Here is a 24,304-nt window from a genome sequence, read left to right as displayed (position 1 = left end):
AACAACTCTCTTGACCCCTACTTAGAAACCTGAGAAACCCTCTCGAGCTCTCTCAAAATGCTAATGGCCACAATGTTATTCACCTCCTCTTGCATTAAACACCTACAACTTCACCTTCATTAAGTGTAATTACCACCCCGCGTATAATGCATGCATCTGCATGTGTGTGGGTGGCCATGCCACCCGCCTTCCTTAATGTTCACACTTGCCATTACAATCGCCCAAATCCCATGACGTCCCTGTAACTGGATCACATCCAAATATGTAATTCCATACTCTAATTTGGTTGAGTGTCTTGGCTATTCCTAGAGTCACAATCTAAGATGATGCGTAGGTCATGTATATCATCACTCAGGTTTGATATGGGCCAAGGGAACATAAAATTTTAGGGGATAATATTTACAGGTGGGCTAATTTTCCATGTTTTTTTCCAAAAATATTATTCGCCATTTCCATTTTTTCTAAAAATGATTTGTCCACATTTTATAGTATAAAATTATTTTACCCTAAAAATCTGCAAAATTATATATAGACTAATATAAAATTACTATAAATCTGAATATTTTTACAAAGATTTTACTAAACATTTTACAATCTACATATTAGTGACTAGTAAGATTCGCCAAGGTTTCTAAACTTTAAGATAAACTTCCATCCTTAAAATTTTCCTTCACTAAGGGGACTTCGAGGGTCTTCCTATATTCTGGCAACCCCAGTTTTCCAGGAAGTTTGCCGCTTTACTACCTTCCCTTTTGATGTGGGATAGAATCAGGTAGTCAAATCACTAAAGGAGGTGTTCTATTCTCTCGACCAGTCTATAAATTCTCTATCTCTATGGTACCTTTTCACTGGGAGTCCCATTCTATCACTTGTTTCATGTATCCTTCCTGATTTGCAGTAATAGACCTTTTTCTAGGGCATTGAATTTTGCCTCATTATTTCTGGAAAAACCAACATCTGTTGCATTAAGAATCCTCACTCTATTCTGCCAATCCCTAAAAATGCCACCATAACCTGTTTCTCTCGTGTTTCCTTTAGATGTTTTATCGAAATTGAATTTAATGAAGCCTTCCAAAGGGGGGAAATATTTGTTAGGGGACTAAATAGGTGGAACTAGGGGCCTCTAGGAGGAGGAAGCAACAATTTGGGGCGCTAGGTTCAATCAATGCATAATTTAGGCTTCATGGGGAGCTACCTGCTAGTCATCCAGATACCATCAATCTGGAGGAATTGTTTCCCTGATTTTTTGGATGGTCACCTTCGAAACCTTTTCTTGATTATTTTCCTTATTCTTGAACATTCTTCTATTGTTATCTTTATAGGTTGACTTAAGGATAAATACAACAGAGAAGCCCCAAGCCCTAGTTAGCACTAGACTAGAGAAGATCCTTCTTCTCTAAATGTCTATGGTTTCCTTGATGCTCATTTGATCTTGATCCATATGTTAAAAAATTTGGGCTACATTTCTCCACATGTTTACAACAAAGTGACATGAATTTAGGAGGTGTTATGCATCCTCTCCTTTCTTCCCACATAGAATACAATGTGATGGAACATAAAAACCTCATTTTTGTAGTTCATCCCAGGTGAGGATGTGATTATGTCGAAACGAGGATAAAAATTGAGAGATTTTTGGGCACATGTTGTCTTTCCATATCCTCTTTCATAGTGATGTCATCTTATTATGAGGCTTTTTATTAGCTAGATGATATTATTCTTTTACTGTGAATGTTCCTCTGGTAGAATATCCCCATCTAAGGATGTCTATTTTATCCTACCTGACAATTTTTCGACAACATAGTTCCTTTTCGATGATCTTCCATTGTTTTAAGTTTGGGGGGTTCTCCTAATCTTCCTTTTCCTTCCATTATCTCTAGTGGGGATCAATATGGTAAGCTTTCCAATAACTATTCACCATGGCGTAGTTTAGGTTTAGAGCGTAGAGGAATATTTCTCTTGAATCTCACTTGTTATATAATTTATCTCTTTGTTGCTGTGCATCCTACCAAAATAGAATAAATTGGCCATCATGTATCTCCCAAAATGTGTGGCTTCTAACAAGGTCCCAAATTCTCTTAGAGATGTTCCAAGTGGAGGAGCCAATAGGGGTAACATCCTGCCTTAAATTTCCATCTTGTGTGCTAGGAATATTATAATTTCTAGTCTAAATTTCCTTCCATAGATCTGGTCCTCATGACAACCATCTCCACCATAGTTTAGCACCTAGCACTCTATTTAAAATTTATGTATCTATGAGTCTAAGGCCCCCCCGAAATCTTGGGCTTAATCAATTTTTTCCATGCTACGAAGGCCCATTTCTTAGCGTTTTGAGCCCCACTCCAAAGGAACTTTTTGAAAAAATCTACCATATATTTGAATATGGTCTTAGGAGCTACCAAATCTAAAATTTGATAGATCAGAATAGTCTATAACAAAATTTTCATGTGATCCACTCCCCTAACTTGAATGAGCAATCAAAAATCCCAGCCACTGAACTTATTATAGAGTTTCTGAAGAGTCTCATTCGAACACGTAGATTTGAGGGAAGTAAATGCTAGAGGGATACCAAGGTATTTAATCATAAGAGTACCAATCTAAAATCGAAGATTTCAAGTGATAAGGGCCTAAAGCATAGCCTGGGTGTTGAAAAAGAAGTATTTTTCATTGTTTATCAATGTGCGAGAGGCCTGCATGAATTCATGAGGATGTGCTTGAATATTCTAACTTCTCCAAGGAAGACCTTAAAAAATAGTATGATATCATCCAAAAACTATTGATGAGTTTGGGCCATGTATTCTCCCAGTAGTCTAAGACCCTTGATTTGAGCATATTGGGTTGCCACCTTAAGGTAGCATCGAAGACCTTCTGCAGTGAGGATAAACAAGAAATGTGACTGTGGGTTTCCCTGATGTAGGCCCCTTGTGGGATGAAAAGAGGTCAAGGGTGCACCATTTAGGAGAATGGAAAATGATGACAAAGATATGAGATGAAAAATCCATAACTCATTCTCTCTAATCCATCTTAAGTTAGTAAGGCTTCGCAAGAATCCTTATTTTTTTGCATGAATGTGAGGCCCATAAAAAACCATAAGAAGGACCTACTCTTGGTTTCATATACGTATATAGTGACCTGCAAGAAGATGAGGATGACTTACACAACTTTAAGTTGAATTTCTCTTGGGTCCCACAATACTGTTATGCCTCCAACGCTACCTTTGGCATCCAATTCCATAACTTCATAGTTAATCCATTGCAGGCTAACAATTTCCTTCAGTCTAGCTTCGGTCCCCTTAACTTATTGTATGATCATTATTCTCAGGTGTTCTTGCATTAGTTTTTATTTTAGATATCATTTCTTGCCTCAATTTTTGAGGACCCTGATATTCTAGGTTACAATCTTCATTTCTATACTTGTTAAGTTTGTTGAATACTGCTAATAGCAGGACCACTCGTCCTTAATTCACCAATAAGTCTCCTACCATATAGAATGATTCATGCAATTTATTCCATCCTTTTATTTTCCCTAATTTGTGGGTCAATCTTGAATCCGGGCCATTTCTTTATAGGGTGCTTGCTACTCCTGGTTGTTCTATTTTCTCCCATTTCCTCTGGGCTTGAAATTTCTGAAATATTTCTCGATATAGCCTACCTTTTTTCCTCTGGGATAAATCACTCATGTATATTTCACCATTATTATAGTAGATTCTTTACATTATTTGCTCTATGCTTAATTCTTTTGGTGTGTCGTCAACTTCCATATTTTCCTGACCTCTGTTGCCCTCTTCTTCATCTTGATGTTTTGGTGCACCTTGAACTTTCCTTTTAGGTTTGGGTTTGCTACTCGAGGGTGTAATTACTCCCCTAGAATTCGTCAATTTTGTTGGTTCACTCGACCATTCCTCCTCTCTTCCCAGAGCTTCAAATTTATTACTATTGGCACACTTTCTTTCTTGATTGTTGTGTCATGTTTGCATGGGGGCTTTTTGGCTACATATTTTGTTGATCACTGGCTGGACACCCTCCTCATCCTCCTGAGCTTTTTTTTTCCACTTTTGTTTCTTGATCTGGGATGGTTGGTTGGTTCAGAGTGAAATCTCTAGAGAGAGGCCATATTCATGGCATCTTCAACAATGAAAAGGGGCATGTTCATAATCCAATGTCTATTTCCATATTCCATCCTAGTACTCCAACTCTATGAATTCTAGGAGTAGCTCTATGATATTCATGTACATGCAGATTCATGCATAAGAGGTGTATCTTCTCATCTTTGTAAGGTACACAACTTTTAAAAATTTACCAATGAAGTTTCCAATCCCTTCTAAGATCTCTAGATCCCAAAAATCAGTTGGTAAGGAGAACAAGTGAACCTAGATTGGGGCATCCATTAACTTTTCCTGATCTAAGTTATAACATTCCTCATAGAATCCCATAAAGAGGCTAGTATTATATAAGAAATATGAGCCATTCTCAAAAATCCTTGCTTTGTCTTCCAGATTGGTGAATACCACTATAAAGAAGTCCCTTGATCCTATCTTCATAACTATATGGCCCTTCATTTTCCATTTCAGGTGGATCCACATAATATGATCTTTCTATGAGGGCTAGATTCTGATGAATTTATAGATGAAGGCATGATCCCTCATGCATTTCCTATAAATTTCCAATTTATTATTGGGGACAATAATTCTCAGCTTTTTTGTAGCTCTCAAAAGGCAATGGCCTTAGATCCTAGCTTTTCATTCAGCGCCCATTACTGGTGCTTCATTTCCTCTCTATGAAGATTGGTCATTGCCTAACTTTGTTCGCTACCTGCTACTGTCTCCGGATACTATATTTCTATAGGAGGGGATCTCTCCCCTCTCATCGACGTCACTCATCAGCTCTGTCAGTCTGATAGGGTTTGAGGAAAATGATGATTGGATGTCAAATCTCCAATTTTGCAACAAGATTCAGGGTTCACAGAGCATGTCCTAGGGTTTCAAAAACCATAGTAACATCTAAGTATTCCGAAATATGTTAATTCAAAGTAAGGATCAAATTAAATATTTAATTCATTTGAAAGCACTTTGATGTCCATTCATTATTATATATTATCATACCATCATATGTAGCAAATCCATTGTTTCTTTGTAATCGAGATAGATGCAAGTATGTCTTGCAAAATGATGAGCCCCAAGTTAAAGATTTAAGAGGTGGAAGAATGTGTTATAAACTTATCACAAGTTTTCTTCGTAAAAGAAAATTCAACACTAGTAACGGTGCTCATGTGATGAATTTTTTCATTTCTAAATATTTTTTCAAATACTTGCTTGATTCATTTACTTAAAAAAATTGCATATTTCTTGATCTTAATGTAAAACCAAGTGATATGCCTACTTTGTTTTCCTTTTCTAATTTATAGGTTCGTAATAAAGCGTTATTTACTATTTTAAATCAATTAACTTATGAGATATATAATTCAGAAAATAAATTTTAAACGTATATTTTCATATTTAAATGGAAAGAAATGGAATTATTTAATCATAATTTTAAAATTAAATTATTATTATTATAATGACGTTGGTAAATATCTATAGTTGAAACATGATTACCATTTTTTTTTTAATTAAAACAATGCATAGATCGGTGAAATTTAGTAGAGATGATATCTTATTTATAGTCTTCACACCTAAATGAATGAGATTAAAATCTAATATTAATGTTAGTAGGTAATTAATTTTTTCTTTATTATATTATTTCAATTATTTTAACAATAATATATATGGACTTCCCCCGATGGGGGTGTTAAGATGGATGGCACAAGGTCTAGGGCTTCAAGCCCACCACTCTTGAGCTCTTAATTCTTCATTAAATGACAATGGTACTTTGTTGGAACTTCACATGCATGAGCATGAAAGTATACAGTTGGTGGGGGTTATTTGTTATGGCATGGAAATAAGGTATGTTTGTCCATGAGGAGAGAGTGAGCACCAATGGGAAGGCCTCGACCTCTTGGAGTTTCTTGTATGTGAGGGTGATGTGGGTAGAAACATGTGTGTTGAAGGTTTCAGTGTTTTGCACAAGGTGTGGAGAAATTTCAAGAGCTCTTGCCCTCTGATATGTGGAGTTGGTGGTGGTCATCGTAGCTTGGTTATGTTGGGTGGTGGAGGTTGCCTGTTTTCACTTATGGCTAGAGTGCTCGGACTGTAAGTGATCCAATTTATTGTCTTTGTGGGTGTCTTACAATGTTTTTCTAGTAAATTGGATCTTGAGGGACATTTTTCTTAGTCATTGTGTGTCAGTTACCCCTTTAAGTTTGGTAAATTTAGTGAGTTCTCTGGGGTTATTTGGGGTCACGGTATGTTTTTTTTGCATCCGATGGAATTGGTTTTAGCTAGTTAGTGTGGCAAGGATTGGTCTAGGTAGGTTTATTGGTGTATCGATGCTAGTGTGGTGAGTGGGTTTTGGAATTTGGTCTTTGTTCACTTGGTTGTTTTTCTATAGTCTTGGAGTAGTGTTTTGTTTGTCCAATGTTTGAGGGAGTTAAGGATGGATAGGAATTGGGGTTGCTCTCTACCTTCTCTGGTGGATTGTTGTCAAATATTCAATCCTATGCCTATTGTTATTGTCACGAGATTGTTTGTTGGCACCTGGGTTTTGTTGATGGGGGTTTGGGTCGGCCTCTGTGCTCCTTTGCAAGTAGGGGAAATCCCCATAGTGAAAATGATTTATCTCTTCTCAAATTGACAATCCCACAAAGAAAGAGAGAAAGGATAAGGAGGGGATGTGTTGGTAGAGCTGAAGCTTGGCAGAGAGGGGCAAGGCTCTTTTCTCATGACTCTGTGGTAACATACTTCAATTCAATTCCACCTAAAACATATGAGGAGATAAAGCATATTGAGATTAAATTTAGGGAGGAGAGTGTTAGGCCCCTATACTACTAGTGTAACCCCTTATTGTTATTAGTACAACCCACTATTTATATTGTTGTACCCATGTAGTGCCCATATTGTTACTATTATGCCACATAGAAGCCCACTATTGTTATTATTGTGCCTTTACATTATTATTGTTATGTCAGCTGTGATTATGTTATGACCCCTTAGACTCCTATATATAGAAAGGAGGTCTTTTCATTTGTATCATCCAAGAATTGTTCATTTATGTAATGTAAAGGAGGTTTGCCCCTCGAAGAGGCTAAATTCTAAGGCGTTGATCTATCTTTTCTATCTTTTTTTGAGCTGGTTTCATAACATTTGGTATCAGAGTTTGGATTCTAGGGTTTCATTGCTCCAAACAGGTCATCGTGGAATTTTCACTATAACATTTTTTTTGCGACGTTTCAGAAGCTAAAAAAAAACCCATTTGAGAAGGAATTGCACTGAATCTCAGGTCCAAATTTTAAAGCTTTTCGCGCTATATTTGCGGAGATATGATATGAGGAAGTTGGTCTTTTTGTAGACTCCTGAATTACATTCCAAACAGGTGACCTAGGGAAAATCGTCATAACTTTCTCTTTGAGCATCGGATTGAAATTTTGTAAAAAGGTACAGAAATAGGACGGACTCTAGTTTCTTGTATATATTTTTCAGTGCCAAAGGTCGAAACAGTGACACGTGGCACTTCATACAAGTTAGCTCTTCTGGAAAGGTCTATAATCAGGTCATCTTGGGAGATTGTGCATAACTCTTTCTTGGAGAATCCAATTTGGATCAGACTGGTGGCATTGGAAAGAGGACACAGAGGGCTACTGCAGATCACAATTTCAGAACTTAAAGATCTGAAAGTACATAGTTATAGTGGTTTCAAGATTGAGCTCCTAAAATAAAAAAAGCAAGATGAGGAAGTTTGATGGCAAGGATCCGGTAAATTGGATACTTCAGATGGAGCAATATTTTGATCTACATGGTGTACCAATGTTACAAAAGGTATGTATTTCATCTTCATATTTAGAACCGGATTAATTTTTATGGTATGAAGGGCTTTGTTCTCGTAAACAACTTGTTACGTGGTCAATTTTCACGGAGGAAATGATAGCACATTATGAGGATACAAAGAGCAACACCTTCTTTAGAGCAACACCACAATAATTGGAAAGAGTATAAGGGCTTTGTGACATAGTGGAAAGCAAAATTATGGAAACCAAGAAGCATACCCCTCACAACTATAAAGATGGAAGTGTTGTTTCTCCTAGCCTTCCACAACCTACAAGGGTCACACCACAACAAATGGAAGAAAAAAGAGAAAAAGGGCTTTGTTACAATTGTGATGGAAAATGCACTAAAGGTCATAAGTGTGCTGAGAAGAAATTATTTTACATAGAATATGAATAGGAGGAAGAAAAGGATCAAGAAACATCAAAGGAAGAAGATATACGCCAGGACCCCACCCCAGAGAAAGAAGAAATGAATTAGACCATATCTTGTAGAGCATTGGCAAGAATTACCACTCCTTAAACTCTCAAGATAGAAGGACATATCAAGAAGAAAAAGGTGCAAGAAGTGAAAGATCGCATCGAGAAAGAAGAAATGATTACAACCATATCTTGTAATTCATTGGTCAAAATTACCACTGCTCAAACTATCAAGATAGAAGGACATATTAAGAAGAAAAATGTTCAAGAAGTGAAAGATCACATCGAGCATCAAGAAATGAATCCGACCATATCTTGTAAAGGATTGGAAGAAATTACCACTCCTCAAACTCTAGAGATAGAAGGACATATCAAGAAGAAAAAGGTTCAAGCAGTGAAAGATCACATCGAGCATCAACAACAAGTTCTCCAACTTTTAAAGGATAACACCACTTCGGTGCAAAATCAAATGAAACAACAGGTAGATCAACATCGTAGTGAAAAATGTTTTGATGTAGGTGATTGGGTATTTTTACTGCTACATCTCAAGCAAGCTATTTATGAGAAGGAAATGTTGGCAATACTACATGCACTTAAAAAATGGCGACCTTACCAAATGGGAAGACTCTTCAAGGATGAGGATGTGGAAGCATTGTTTTGCGCTATTTCTATTATCCAAATAGATTGGATAAACGAAACAAGGGATGAATGGAAGAAGGACGAAGAAGTATGGCCACTTACTCAAAAGTTGCAAAAGATCCCAATTCAAACAATATTGCCAGAAATTGAAGAGGAAGGAAAAATCATATTGGAACCTGGAGCAGTCATAGAAACAAGAACTCGACAGCTACGAAATCGATCAATTTCAGAGTATCTCATCAAGTGGAAGAACTTACCCGCTGAAGATTCCACATGGGAGGATAAGAATTTTATACATAAGCATCAAGATTTACTCAAGCGTTGAGGACAACGCTTTTTGAAGGAGAGGGGCATGTTAGGCCCGTATACTACTAGTGTAACCCCTTATTGTTATTATTACAACCCACTTATTATATTGCTGTACCCATGTAGTGCCCATATTGTTACTATTGTGCCACATAGAAGCCCACTATTGTTATTATTGTGCCCTTACATTATTATTGTTATGTCGGCTCTGATTATGTTATGACCCCTTAGACTCCTATATATAGAAAGGAGGTCTTTACATTTGTATCATCCAAGAATTGTTCATTTATGTAATGTAAAGGAGGTTTCCCCCTCGAAGAGGTTGAATTCTAAGGCATTGATCTATCTTTTCTATCTTTTCTTGAGTTGGTTTCATAACAGAGAGTTAGTCTATGTCCAACTCTGAACTGCTTGAGGACTTAGTAGGTTGGGTGTCATAATGTGGGTAGACCAATGGTAGAAAGAAGCAATACCTAAATTCAGTTGTGCTTCTTTTACAAATGAAGACATTGTCGAGATTGGTCCTGAGGGATAAACAGGGAGAGAAATGCATCATTTTTGCCTCACTGGAGGATGTAAAATGAATGTTTAAAAATATGAGGTTTTGCATGGATAAAATTAATGCACATATCATACATGTGGAGAGACATGTTCCTTGTGAATTTAATGGCAGGGATGCCAAGGATCCCTTTGGCTCAAGTGCAAGAGTTCTGGAAATTGTATTATCTTCAAATAATGAACATAGATCTAGGGTGATGGGTGATATCTATGGTTGTCTCCTGAATCTCTTGTTTTTTTCCTTGGGTAGGCTTGTGGATAGTCTTTCAATATTTGGATTACGATGACATACTAAAGTTGCAACCATGTGTTTTTTTGCATTGGTTGTGTATCTTTATTCAAACTTCGATGTATTTTGTCTTGTTTGGGGCTACAACATAGGTGTTTTCTAGTTGTAGTCTTCTTATTCATGGGCTGGCGGTGGTGTTTCCTTCATAGTTTCACAATGATTTAGTGATGTCCTTTGGGGCATTTTTTCCATAGCCTTTGGGTTAGCTGTCATCGCTGACCAAGGATCTGGTATGGTGTGTTCTGTCTCGGCTACTTTGGCATGGGTTTTCCTTGTGTTGTAATGCTTTTTTGTTTGGAGGGGGTCTAGGCATCGTGAGGCCGATATGTAGTGGTATTTTTTTATCTATGTAATGTGTAGTGGCGTGTATAGGTAATAGGGGTTTAGGACTGAGTCTCAAAGCTCCCTCTGCATGCATGATCTTATCTATGTGATCAAATTCTCTTGATTAATACAAAGCTTTTAGATTCACACAAAAAAAAATATGTAGAGGTTTCAAAACTATTATTGTAACTATATTTCAAAACTATTGTTGTAAGTATATATATATATATATAATGAGATTAATAATTATGATTTTTTTGTAATTATAATTTAAAAAATAAAAATATATTTTTTTTTGGGGTGGAGTTTGACCCTTGAAATTTGAACCTTTGATTTTACATAATTCTTCATGGTATTGCAATTAAATTATTTATGATATTGAAATTTCCCATTGATTTTCCCCTAGGTGAGGGTTAATAAATAAAATTAAACATTATTATTAAAAAAAAAAATCATTACCAAAATGTTCTTAAAAAAATCGAGATACAATTTAATGAACCATTTAAGGTATATAACCACACTAGTAATATCTTAAATATAAACTTTCAACTTGAGTATAACTTATATCATATCAATCTAATCTATATCATATCCATCATAGATTGGAAGTGAAATATAAATTTTACATCCACCCTTAATAATGATGTGTATGTTTGTTGTTAAGAAATCACATTGGTTTGTTACTCATGATCTGGAATATATGCTATGAAATAAACCAGTAATTAACTATCATTTCGACCATATGTCTCGTGGTTTTTCTTTTTCGTTAATGCAACCATTATTTAACTTTGAAATAAATATTAATATGATTGTGAAAACGTAGAAAACATTAAAAAAATAAATAAATTTAACATTTACTTCACTAACCTCTCCTAAAAGTGTTCCAAGGCTGAAATGGGAACCCAATCGATTAGGATTGCCCACTTACTGAGTATAAATAAAAAATCTTGAATGGAGGATCCATTCTTCAAATTCAAAACAACTTAAATTATACTCCACGTAATACATTTAAGTTCATATGTTATTGATTCTCCTGTTTCCCAGACTCATTGCACATAAGAGGGTAACCAGTTTTTTCCCTTTCATATATATATATATCTCGCTCACATAAAGAAGAATGCTTTTTCACCCAAACAACGAAGAATAAAATAGTTAAAGTAATAGAAAACATTTTTGCTCCCTTGATGAAGAAAAACATACTTGATAAGTGTCAGAGTAAATAGATCATTAAGATTTGGTTGACGTTTCGAACCTTGTCCTAAGGATGAACCATATTAGTTGGTTTGAAACGTCAATCAAATCCTAATGGTGTGATTATTCCGAAAGGCATTTATCTAAAATATGGATCACAAAAGTCTCAGATCTAACAAAAGCATAGTTATTAAAATTTGGACCATTTTTTATTTGTGCATGTTATCCTTGCACGGGGGGTTCTATGTATTGTTCCAATTCTATTGATGAAGAAAAACATTGTTAAAGAATAGATATCGACCATTGAGAAGAATGAAACATTTCTCGTACACCTAAAGATGAACAAGATAATGATAAACTAAGGAAAGTAGAGGTCATCAATCTTCGCACTTGGTCTTTCATTAAAGCTGGACATTTCAGTACAAGGTGTGCACTACCAAAAATAAAAACATCAAAGTAGGTGACATGAGCTTGTTCTATGGCCTAAGAAATTTTTCTTTGTCAACAAACATATCCCCCACATCTATATATCCAAATCCCAAGATGTTTTCCACATTGTAACAAGAATGGAATATAGTGGAATACTTGCCTAATATTAGATGTGATTTAGGGTGTGTGGATAAAATGTTGATGCCATGAACATTAATATTGTTATAAAACTAAGCTGGCAGGTTGAGTACTTGTTTTTTCAAACTAAGAACAACTAATTTCAAAGAAGCTAAATTAATCAAATAATCATACAACAGTATTTTAATAAAACAACTTGAAGCCATTGTCACTGATGAGATTAATAGTATGCATGCATAATTGTACTGAAATGGTGATTCCAATGTTAGGTCCCTATAATACTAGTGATTCCCCATTACTATTGGCATTGTATCCGCTATTGTTATTGTTGTGCCCCTATTGTCCCCATATTGTTATTATTGTGCCCCATATAATCCCACTATTGTTATTTTTGTGCCTTTACATTATTATTGTTAGGTCAGCTTGGTTATATTGTGACCCCTTAGACTCCTATATATAGAAAGGTGGTTTTGTCATTTGAATTATCCAATAATTGTTCATTTGTGTAATGTAAAGGAGGTTTCCCTCTCGAAGAGGTTGAATTCTAAGGTGTTGATCCATCTTTTCTATCTTTTTGTGAGCTGGTTTCATAACATTTGGTATCAAAGCTTTGGATTCTAGGGTTTCACTACTTCAAATAGGTCATCGTGGAATTTTTGCTATAACTTTTTTCTGCGAAAAGCAAAAAAAAAAACCCTTTTGAGACGAAATCGTGCTGAACCTCGAGTCCAAATTTCATAACTTGTCTTGCTATATTTTCAGAGATATGATCTGAGGAAGTTAGGATTGTTGCAAGCTGGAAAATTTCATCTAAAACAGGTCATCATGGAATGTTCACTATAACTCTTTCTCTAAGAAGTTTCAGAAGCTAAAACAAAAAACCCATTTGATAAGAAATCTGTCTGAATCTCGGCTCTGAATTTTAGATCTTGTCTCACTAGAACTGTGGAGATAGAATCTGAGAAAGTTAGGGTTTTTGTAGACTCCCGAATTACATTCCAAATAGGTCACCTTGGGAAAATCGTCATAACTTCTCTCTCGGCATTAGATTGAATTTTAGTAAGAAGTTACACAAATAGAACGGACTATAGTTTTTTGGGTACCATTTGCAGAACCTAAGGTTGAAACAGTAACCCGTGGAACATCGTACAAGTTTGTTCTACTGAACAACTCTATACTCAAGTCATCGTGGGAGATTTGGCATAACTCTTCATTGGAGAATCCAATCTTGATCATACCTGTGGAGTTAGAAATATTACTCAGAGGGTTACCGCAGGAAGAAATTTTAGACCTTGGAGGTCGAAAACTATAGAAATACATCAAATTCAATATCAAGCTCCTACAAAGTAAAGAAAAGGTGTGTAGTTTTTTTTTTTTTTTTCATAAGCTTGGCTTGAAAAAGTAGTTTGAAGGAATTCAAAGGGCATAATGAAGCATTATTATCTATAATTGATGCTCTGAAGAAGGAAAATGGAAGCACCTAGCAAACAACCTGAAATCTCTAGCATGACTCATGAAGAACAGGAAGAAATGCAAAATGATATATCAAAATTACGAGACCAAGTGCAACAAATGTCACTCACACAAAAAATAACAGAAGCTAAGATGGATGATTTAAATAAAGACGTAGAAGCTAAGATGTATGGCATCGAAGCTAAGATGGATGGTTTAAAGAAAGGCGTGGAAGCTAATATGGATGGTCTAAAGAAAGGTGTAGAAGCTAAGATGGACAGTGTGCTAAGATAGATGATTTGAAGAGAGATTTGAAGTCATGCATGGAAGCTTTGAAGACAGATTTGAAGACATGCATGGACGATTTGAAGACATATTTGACAAAGTTTCTACAAGAAATGCTTACTAATGGCGAAAGGGTAGTAAAGAAAACTCATGATGACAACAAAATAAATGTTAATCATGATTTCATAGACTCTAACATTGGATCTAAGAACCACCATGTTCCAAAGATCGATATGAGGAATTTTGATGGCAAGGATCCCAGAACATGGATACTACAAATGGAGCAATTTTTCGATCTCAATAATGTGCAAAACACACAAAAGGTATGCATTGCAACTTTATATTTGGAACCAAATCAGTTTGTATGGTATTGATGGATTTTCTCTCCTAAACAAATTGTCACTTGGGCTATTTTTACAGATGAATGATATCACATTATGAGGATACAAAAAACAACACTTTTTTTAGCCAATTGATAAATCTCAAGCAAAAGAGTTCAATGATGGAGCACATTGAGGACTTCAAAAAATTGAATATAAGGGTAAAATATATTCCAGTGGAGCATAGGATTGATGTGTTCATAAGGACTTTAAAAGATAACATCCAACATGAGGTTTGCCTTTGGGAACTAGATTCATTATAGAAGGCATTCAAGTTAGCAATAAAAATAGAAAGTAAAATTATGGCAACAAGGAAGCCTACCACTCACAATCATAAAGATGGAAGTGTTGATGCCCCTAGCCATCCACAACCTACAAGGTTGACACCACAATAATTGGAAGAAAAAAGAGCAAAAGAGTTTTGTTACAGTTGTGATATCAAATATACTAAAGGTCATAAGTGTGCCAAGAAGAAATTATTTTACATAGATTGTGAAGAGGAGGAAGAAAAGGAATAAGAAATGTCAAAAGAAGAGGATATACACCAGGAACAAACCATAGAAAAAGAAGAAATGAATCCGGCCATATCTTGTAATGCATTGGCTGGAATTACCACTCCTCTAACTATCAAGATAGAAGGGCATATCAAGAAGAAAAAGGTAATAGTGTTGATTGATTCAAGAAGTACCCATAATTTTATTCATTGTAAGATAACCAAGGAATTGAATTGCTTCCTATATCTAGCACCAGAGTGTCAAGTGATGGTTACAAGTGGAGGAACCATAAATTGCTCAAGAAATTGACATAATATCAAGCCATCCATGGGAGAATATGTATTGAACATTCCAATGCTTTCCATTCCAATGGGTGGTGCTGAAGTTGTACTAGGAGTCCAATGTCTACAATCGTTGGGTACAATAGCTTTTAATTTTCAAGAACTTTTCATGAAACTCTCTTCAAAAGGAAAGAAAATTGAATTAAGGGGTATTGCAGGGAAACAGGGAAAGATAATCAGCTCTAACAGAATGAAAAAGCTTCTAAAGAAATAACAACGAGGCATAATTGCACAATTATGTTCACTAGAGGTTCCCACATCGAAATCATCCATTTCTCTAGATCTCAGAAAAGTCTTGGAAAATCATTCCAAGGTATTTGAGACTCCCAAAGGCCTCCCACATATTCGTGATCATGATCATGCTATCAATTTGATTTTAGGAAGTGTTCCTCCAAACATCAGGCCTTAAAGATATCCCTATGTCCAAAAGAGTGAAATTGAATGTATGGTTGCAGAAATGCTAGAGGCTCATATAATTCAACCTAGTCAAAGTTCTTTCATTTCTCCAGTAGTATTGGTTCACAAGAAGGATGGATCATGGCACATTTGTCCAAATTATAGGGAGCTCAACAAGTTCATTATTAAAGATAAATTTCCCATTCTTGTCATTCACAAATTATTGGATGAATTGCATGGATCAATTTACTTCACCAAGTTGGATCTTCATTCAGGATATCATCAAATCAGAATGAAGACTGAAAACATTCCAAAAACAACGTTTAGAACTCATGAGGGTCATTATGAATTTTCGGTCATGCCTTTTGGCCTTACTAATGGACCTTCTACATTTCAAGGTTTGATGAATTCAATTTTCAAAACCTTCCTTAGAAAATTTGTGTTAATATTTTTTTATGATATACTAATCTACAACAAGTCTTGGAAGGATCATGTCCAACATGTTGACATGGTGCTCAAACTATTAGAGGAGAAATAATTATATGCAAAAATCTCCAAATGTTTTTTTGCAGTACAAGAGGTGGAATATTTGGGTCATATTGTATCTCATGAAGGTGTTAAGGAAGACCCTAGTAAGATTAAAACAATTAAGGAATGGAAAATCCCCACATCTATAAACCATCTATGAGGATTTTTCGGGTTGACAGGGTATTATCGCAAGTTTGTTAAGAATTATGGGAGAATAGCAACAACTCTAACAACATTATTGAAAAGGGATGCATTCTGATGGACTCCAGAAGAAACAAAGGCCTTTGAACATCTTAAAGGGGCAATGTCTCAAGCACCAGTCTTAGCTACACCAGACTTCACAAAAACCTTTGTTGTGGAATGTGATGCCTCAGGAAATGGAATTGGTGCTATTTTAATGCAAGAAGAAAGACCGATTGCTTTCAAAAGTCGTCCAATCAAAGGAAAGTATTTACACAAACCTATTTATGAGAAGGAAATGCTGGAAATACTACATGCACTTAAGAAATGGCGACCCTACCTAATGTGAAGACACTTCCAGGTAAAAATAGATCGTGATAGTCTTAAATACTTTTTAGAACAAAGATTATCTTCAGAAGAGAAACAAAAATGGGTCACAAAGATGTTGGGCTATGACTTTGAAATCATCTACAAAAAAGGGAAGAAAAATGTTATGGCAGATGCACTCTCAAGAAAGGATGAGGATGTGCAAGCATTTCTTTGCGCGATTTCTATTATCCAACTAGATTGGATAAACGAAGCAAGGGATGAATGGAAGAATGACAAGGAAGTGTGGGCATTAATTGAAAAGATACAACAAGATCCCAGTACATCTGATACATTTCGCTGGAAAAATGATTCGTTATGGTACAATGATCGGTTATACCTATGTAAGAATTCCCAACTCAAACAAAAGATTCTTAGGGCATTGCACACCTCTCCCTTAGGAGGGCACTCAGGATTTCTAAAAAGCTACCACAAGTTTAAGAAGGATTTTCTCTGGGATGGCCTTAAATCAGGTATTCAAAATATTATGGAAGAATTTTTGGTTTCCCAACAAAATAAAGTTGAAACAATTAAGGCCCCAGGACTATTACAACCTTTATCCATTCCAAGCCAACTTTGGGAGGAGGTTTCAATGGATTTTATCACAGGTTTACCCAATTCCAAAGGAAAGATTGTTATCATGGTGGTAGTTGACAGACTTACCAAGTATCCACACTTTTGTGCATTATCTCATCCATTTAAAGTGAGTATAGTTTCTACTGCATTTATGGAAACAATTCAAAAGCTACATGGAAACCCAAACATTATTGTAAGTGATAGAGATCCCATTTTCACTAGAAATTTTTGGACAAAATTATTTTCTTGTCTTGGTACACAGTTAGCTCATAGATCATCTTATGATCCCCAATCTAATGGGCAAACTGAGATAGTAAAAAAATGTTTGGAAGGATATCTTCTTTGCTTTGTATCTCATAAACAAACACAATGGGTCAAATGGTTGCCTCTAGCTGAATGGTGGTATAACACTTCCTTCCATACTGCAACAAAAATGACCCCATTTATGGCACTTTATGGATATCATCCACCATCCATCACAACATATTTAAGAGAAAATTCTAAGGTTTAAGCAGTGGAAGGTCACATCGAGCATTAGCAACAAGTTCTCCAACTCTTAAAGGATAACCTCACCTTGGCGCAGAATAGAATGAAACAACAGGCAGATCAACATCGAAGCGAAAGACGTTTTGATGTAGGTGATTGGGTATTCCTACGACTAAAACCATATAAACAAATGTCCCTCAAGAAAGATATGAAGGATAATAAATTATCACCAAAGTATTATGGTCTGTACAAGGTGTTGCAAAAGATAGGTGCTATAGCATACAAATTGGAGCTTCCTGCAGCTTGCCAAGTGCACCCATTTTTCCGTGTTTCATTCTTAAAGAAAGTTATAGGTGACAAGATTCCAATTCAAACAATATTGCCAGAACTTGATGAGGAAGGAAAAATCATATTGGAACCTGAAGAAGTCAAAGAAACAAGAACTTGACAGCTACACAATCAATCAATTTCAGAGTATCTCAGCAAGTGGAAGAACTTACCTGTTGAAGATTCCACATGGGAGGATGAGAATTTTATACAGAAGCATCCAAAACTACTCAACCATTGAGGACAACACTTTTTTGAAGGAGAGGGGCATGTTAGGTCCCTATAATACTAGAGATTCCACTTCCCCCATTACTATTGTCATTGTATCCCTTATTGTTATTGTTGTGCTTGTATTGTCCCGATATTGTTATTATTGTGATGCTATTGTCCCCATATTGTTATTATTGTGTCCCATATAATCCCACTATTGTTATTTTTGTGCATTTATATTATTATTGTTAGGCTGGCTTGGTTATTTTGTGACCCCTTAGACTCCTATATATAGAAATAAGGTTTTGTCATCTGAATCATCCAAGAATTGTTCATTTGTGTAATGTAAAGGAGGTTGCCCCCTCAAAGAGGCTGAATTCTAAGGAGTTGATCTATCTTTTCTATCTTTTTGTGAGCTGGTTTCATAACATCTAATGAGCTCAACACAGAATAAAATAATGTTTTTCTTGGATCTATTCGACATGAAATCCTTTGCAGAGGATTGTAAGAGGATATATGGAGTTATACCATGACCGAATTGGATCACAATAGAATTTGGTGGTCATGTAAGTTCTCAATCACATTCACCTGATAATCCATAGATCTATCTTACCTTGATATTTATTGAAGATCAAGCTTTAAAATAATTACTATTACTGAATGTTGAGTTTGTTTGAAGCTGTTTATGGTACACATGATTTTTTTTTTATACCCAAAACATAAGAAGGGTGCTAAAATGTTTTAGAAGCTATATAGTATTTCCAACGGATTGTAAGATCCATATAGTAGTGCAGGGAAAAACATTCTATCTATCTATCTATCTATATATATATATATATATATATATATATATATATATATATATAGACACACACACACACACACACACACACACACACACACACACACACACACACACACACACACACACACATATATATATTTCTTTTTCACTACGTCAAGAGAGTATTTAACAATTGTGTCTCCATGGACTTCTAGCGTCTAGGTATAAATACTTTTCTTGTGGTAATAGTAGTAGCAAAAAACCTCAATTTGGATTTCTTCATCATTTGAAGACCAAGAAAACCACCTCATTTTGAATACACAAGCATTAAAATACTTATGCCAATGACTTCACTTTGAAGAAAACTTGAGGACCCACAAAATTAATAATAAAAAATCCAATGTGAAGCTATAAATCAAGCATGTAAAAATTTAATAATCTTGCACAGATTTGAAAATAAGTAAGCCATATAAATCTCCAAAAGGTTAAGATTAGAAAAATTGACTCAAAAAACTGTGAATGATATGTTTTGACATGGAAAAAGGAATCCGAACATTACCTAGTAAAACAAGGAGGCTTCCCTGCCTTGATGTATTCCAGGGCTTTCAACACTTACAATTCCAAAGTTAACATTTTTCGGATTCAAACAATCAAGTGTTGGTGTTTCTACTTACTCTCTGCTTGTGGATGACCAAACCAAATCTCAACCTCCTCTGCATTAGCCTTGGCGAATTGGTTAAACAGAAGAATATGCACATACACAATGGTTGGGATTATGAGTTTATGTTTGGTGGCAGGTACCATTCCAGGACAAATTTTTTAGTAGATTGGGTTTTGTATTTGCGCAAGAATTCGGTAACATTAAAGAATTATTTTATATCTCCTACTTTCTTTTGGACTCCCAACTCTTCCATGCAAGCCTTTACTATAGAGAGAAGCGAACCTATTATCGCTCTAAAAATACATGAAACAAAAGGGAAAAAAAAATCTATATGCCTCATTATCAACAATCTCGGTCATGCGCAAAGGTTCAAAGGCATTGTCAGGGGAAAGGGGTATGCATTTTTCCTCAATCTTGCATGACTTTGATTTCTCCATTCTCATAGAAACACACAGAAAAACTACATGTCTAATAAAAATACTGAATCAATAATGCAGAGGAGAATGAAGTGGAAACACTTGCAGGTTTTAGCCACATGGTACTTGGCACTACTCGAAAGGATACACGAATGGTTTAATTTGGTGATAGGTGGAAAAAATCTGAGGTGGTGGAAACTAAAAGATGATAGGTGGCAGTAAAAAGCGACACAATTGCATGGAAAGGCCGTGACGTAACTTTGGATAAAATGTGTTTCTATGCAAATTAATTTTACATTAAATGTTATGAACTAATGTTAGCCAAGGCTGGCATTACTTAGCTTTATCTTTGATTATGTTTTAACTTTATCCTAACTTTATTTCAAAAAGTGAGTTTTTCCCTACAATAAGACTCCAAGAACTTCCACACATATGATTGGCCGGTTAAAAAACATGTCAATATTCAATAGATTGACAAAAGCATTTATTAAATATGAATGGAAAACTTTATGTTAAAATTATCATTTTAATTGAAAGTAATGTTTGGGAGAGTGACAACGATCACTATATACCTACTACTTTCGCTAGGTATAATAAAGCAAAACAAATAGAAGGTGGATGAGCATTCTTTATATTCCCTTTTCATTTCTTTATTTTTATTTTCTAATGTGTGGGTACTTTTGTGCAATTTAATTTATGTGGATGCCTCGTATGACTGTGAATATTGAGTGATTATTTCAACCTAACGTTCTCACTAAGTGCAAATTTTTTATTACGATATTCGATTTATGAGATTGTTGATCTAATGAACCCTTAGTATTCACCTCCACCTTAACTTATTTCCTATTTTATAAGGGATTCAAATGGAGAGATATTGATTGATTGAGAAGGTTAATAGCGATAGATGTAATTTCGTACTTTAGAGAGGAATGTTTGGCCATATGGGTTAAACAGTTATCGGTAATGATTTCTGAAATGTATATTTCTTCCTGTACAATGATGCCAAAGTGTTAGAAAAAATAATCACGACCACCGCAGCTATTAAACTGATAGCAACAATACTTATGGTACACAAGCAAACCAAGCAAGTGGATTTTTATTGCAGGTTGCAAATTTTTGTTTGCAGGTTGAAGGATATTGATTAAATGAAGTTATCAACATTAGTACAAAATTCCCATTCCATAACACATCAGATAATTAGGAAAAAAATGATAATTTAATGCGGGGTTGGTAAAATGTTTTGTCCAAACATTTATTCTGCAACTGATATATGTACTGCACAACATAGAAAATCATTTTTTTGTACAATCTCCCATCCCGTGCCTTAATATTTTTTACTTTGTCATCAATTAATGTGCTAAAGATTGTATGTTTTAATATACATGTAAGTTGAAGTCATGTTGTAGCGACTACAATCACCCTCCAAAATTTTTCCTTAGCTTCGTTTTGGAGACTCCTTACCAACCATCCGTAGCATCATTTCTTTGCATTGTCAAGCACACAAGCTTCAGCTGTGTTTCAATGCCCTAGCAGCCTGTGCATGTTAGCTTTATTTTCTCCCTCTTGCAGGCCGACATTCTGGAATTAGACTATTTGTTGGCTGAGTCAATCTCCCAGAAAATTGTGCAATTCTACAGGGGAACCAACCTTCCTTCCAGGAATTGTACAAATCAGTTGGGTAGCCTGCTGGGTTCCAAAATTGCGCAGAACAGTAAGACAATCCTCCTTCAGAAAACTGTACAATCTGACCTGGCACTAGGCCTCAACTCAGAAATTGTGCAATTCTACAAGGCAGTGACCCACCCAGCCTAGAAATTGTGCAATGCCTGATAGACAACCAACTTTGCTCAACTCAAAAACTGTGCAAATTTTCATCCTAGGCCCACACACCGATGCACGTGACTTCAGGTTGACCTTTCCCAAAATAAAAAAGGCAGCATGCAAAAGGCATCCGTATATTTGAGGGATCCATTTTTAGCAGCTGGAGGTTACATGTATAGATTTTTTTAGAAACCTCTCGCCAAGTGTTGCTTTTTCCTAGAATTGTGGCATGCGTGTCATAACCATGATCCTATCAAAAATTTTGAACCAAATGTTGCAAAGCTCATTCCTCACATGGATCTTATAGCACTGACATCCCACATCACATCCAGGAGTCTTCGACAATTTTAGCTTAGTTGTTTCAGGGTAGGTCTTCTTCTCATGTTTTGCACTGTGTTTCTATCACTTTTTGTGTTTCTATTTGTGTAACTGTTATCTGATAGATTTCAATGAGCACTTGCTATCATTTTAATGTATGTTAGTTTGTAGAAGCACCATTTCAGTTTTCGTTTGAACCTCACTACTGTCGCATGGATGACATTGTTTTTGCACCAACTGTCGTCGTTAGAGTGACCAAATTCACACACATGCATGCTTTCCTATTTTTTGAATACTGTACTTATTTTTTGCATGCATGACCATTCACTCTTGTTTACACTCAGTTTCACCATGCAGTCAAATTTCTCATGTTTTCATTCGCTCGTCAGTGGGCCTAGGTAGCCTTGGCCCGGACCTTGCCTTGCCTAGCTAGCATTGTGCATTTTTGGAACTGAAGGCTCTACCTTCCCTTCAAAAATTGCACAAGTTTAGCCAAGCACTAACCTTAAGGCTTTCATTGCACAATTTTGGGAGGTAGTGCCTTGTTGGCCCCAAAAAGGTCGCAATGTGGGTTGCTGGTTTGCATGTCACTACTGACTGAAATTGCACATTGCGTAGTTTCAGTCACCAGAAGGCCAAGCTGGACTGTACATTGCACAGTTCCAGTAGTCAGTTAACCTCCCGGCAACCTGAAATGTGCCTTACACAGTTTTGGTAGTCAGTCTCCCAGATTCACGACAAAAATTTCACAATCTTCATAGACAGTCATGCAATTATGTTGCATGTTAGTCCTGTAGTTTCTTTTGGTTTTCAATTGATAGATTGCTTGCCATGATTGTTTCTATGTCTCCAGGTATCACAAGTGTTCGTCTGCCTCTCAGTAGCATAGGTACAATGGATTCCAAGAGAGCAGAGTCAAAGACAACGTTGAGAGCACAACTCAGGATGCAATCGATAAAGTGTCTATGAAGTCACGTATCTATGAAGACATCAAGTTGTTCATAGACAAGGATGTCAAGATGAAATGGCAGTGGCACCACAGTGAGAATCATCATCGGAAGCAACATAAGGTAGCATACCTACATGCGACAAATGCAAGAGGAGTGTTGTTGACAGTGCAAAGGTAGAGAAAAGTTGCAAGTTCAAGCAGATCCACTTTTGATGAAAGCAACTTTGGAGACTGAGGCTATGAGGCGACGACGCGAAAAGAGGATCACGTGAAGGAAGACAAAGAAATAGAGAAGGAGTTGTAGGTGTTGAAGAGTCAACTCAATGAAGAACATGAGCTGCATAAACGAGAGACGAAGTTGCAACTAGAACAGGTACAACAAGAGGCACAACATCCACAAATTGATGAAACTGTGCCCATACAGGTTATAAAACTAGCCCAAGAGTTGGCACGGAGTAGATAGGTTGAGCAGTTCCATCAATCGTATTCAAGGGTGTTCAGGAGCATGGATGTCATTAGGTGCACTCATGCGATCCCACCGATTGGCACACTCACCGAGGCGAAGACAATAAGCAAGTCCAACTGGAGCTAAACATGTATTTTGACAAGTTGATGTGCATGGTAACCAACACACACTTAGAGATTAGCACAGACACTATGCATCAGTATGTTGTTGATCCAATTGCACTCAATATGATGATGCGCATGTTATCAGACGAGTTGGATGGAGGATCCATATCAGTGTACATAGACACAACGAAAGTAAGAGTTTTCTTACAATAGGATATCGCTATTGAGCGCGCGGGCACCATCATAGACGACCAAGCTTGGCATCAGTTTTCCATTGCCAATCATCGCGAGGATGTTGAAGAGTTAGTCTTCCCACAACTGTTTGAGTCTTAGTTATAACTTGGGCTTGCTCAAGCCTATTTTGTTTCACATGGGTACATGTGCATATTGTATGTAACATCTTGTAAAGTGAAAGTCGAAGCGTCAATAGCTAAATGTAATAGTCATGTAGTAGGTGAAGGGTCATGAGGGTAGGTGAAGAGTTACAAAGGGGAATGTCAAGGGTCACCCCACCCTTTTCTATTTATAGAACCTTGTAACTCATTGTAAGGGATTTTTG

The sequence above is a fragment of the Pinus tabuliformis genome, chromosome 2_1 (genome assembly GCF_031772625.1).
Source record: "Pinus tabuliformis cultivar Carrire ecotype Pingquan chromosome 2_1, CPIR1, whole genome shotgun sequence".
Lineage (NCBI taxonomy): Eukaryota > Viridiplantae > Streptophyta > Pinopsida > Pinales > Pinaceae > Pinus > Pinus tabuliformis.
Note: the sequence above shows the minus strand (reverse complement) of the source record.